This window comes from Myotis yumanensis, unplaced genomic scaffold (assembly GCF_028538775.1).
Source record: "Myotis yumanensis isolate MYYU_CA2020_CCGP unplaced genomic scaffold, mMyoYum1.0.hap1 SCAF_1, whole genome shotgun sequence".
NCBI lineage: Eukaryota > Metazoa > Chordata > Mammalia > Chiroptera > Vespertilionidae > Myotis > Myotis yumanensis.
The window spans coordinates 204,053,249-204,054,441 of NW_027223752.1; the positions used below are offsets into that span (position 1 = coordinate 204,053,249).

General features: G+C 39.4%; 1 pseudogene; it reads left to right on the forward strand.

Annotated features, from left to right (window-relative positions):
• Positions 1-713: 713 nt before the first annotated feature.
• On the forward strand, positions 714-859 carry LOC139000659 (U1 spliceosomal RNA; annotated as a pseudogene).
• Positions 860-1,193: the final 334 nt, after the last annotated feature.

Sequence of the window (1,193 nt, forward strand, 5' to 3'; positions counted from 1 at the left end):
GAAAAAAATTAAAAAGAAGGAGGAGAGCCTAAGGGAGATTTGGGACAACATGAAACGAAATAACATACGCATAATAGGGCTGCCAGAAGGACAAGAAGAGCAGCAAGGATTAGAAAATCTATTTGAAGAAATAATGACAGAAAACTTCCCAGTTATGGGGAAGAAAACAGTTACACAAGTACAGAGTCCCAAGCAAGATGAACCCCAAAAGACCCACACCAAGACACATCATAATAACGATGGCAAATGTTCACGACAGAGAGAATCTTAAAGGCTACGAGAGAGAGAGAGAGAGAGAGAGAGAGAGAGAGAGTTACCTACAAAGGATCCCCCATCAGATTATCAAATGATTTCTCAACAGAAACACATCAAGCTAGAAGGGAATAGAAGGAGGTATACAAAGTGTTGCAAGGCAAAGGACTGAACCCAAGAATACTCTATCCAGTAAGACTATCAATCAAAATTAAAGGGGAATTCAGGAGCTTTGCAGACCAAAAAAGGCTAAGGGAGTTTATCACCACCAAGCCAGCGATGCAAGAAATGCTAAAGGAAATGCTGTAAAAAGAAGAAATAAAAAGGTAAGAAAGAACACAGGCATAAAAATAGAAATGACTACAAACAAGTACCTTTCAATAATAACTTCAAACGTAAATGGACTAAATGCTCCAATCAAAAGACATCGAGTGGCTGAATTAATAAAAAGACATGACCCAATACTTACCTGGCAGGGGAGATACCATGATCACGAAGGTGGTTTTCCCAGGGCGAGGCTTATCCATTGCACTCCAGATGTGCTGACCCCTGCGATTTCCCCAAACGTGGGAAACTCGACTGCATAATTTGTGGTAGTGGGGGACTGAAAAAAAGAAAAAAAAAGACATGACATATATATATATATATATATACTGTCTACAAGAGACCCACCTCAGAACAAGGGACTCACAGAGACTGAAAGTGAAGGGGTGGAAAAATATCTTTCAGGCAAATGGAAATGAAAAAAAAGCTGGGGTAGCAATACTTATATCAGACAAAATAGACCTTAAAGTGAAAGCCATAACAAGAGATAAGGAAGGCCACTTCATAATACTAAAGGGATCGATACAACAAGAGGATATAACCCTGATCAACATATATGCACCCAATGCAGAAGCACCCAAATACATAAAAAAACTCCTGGAAGGTATCAAGGGAGA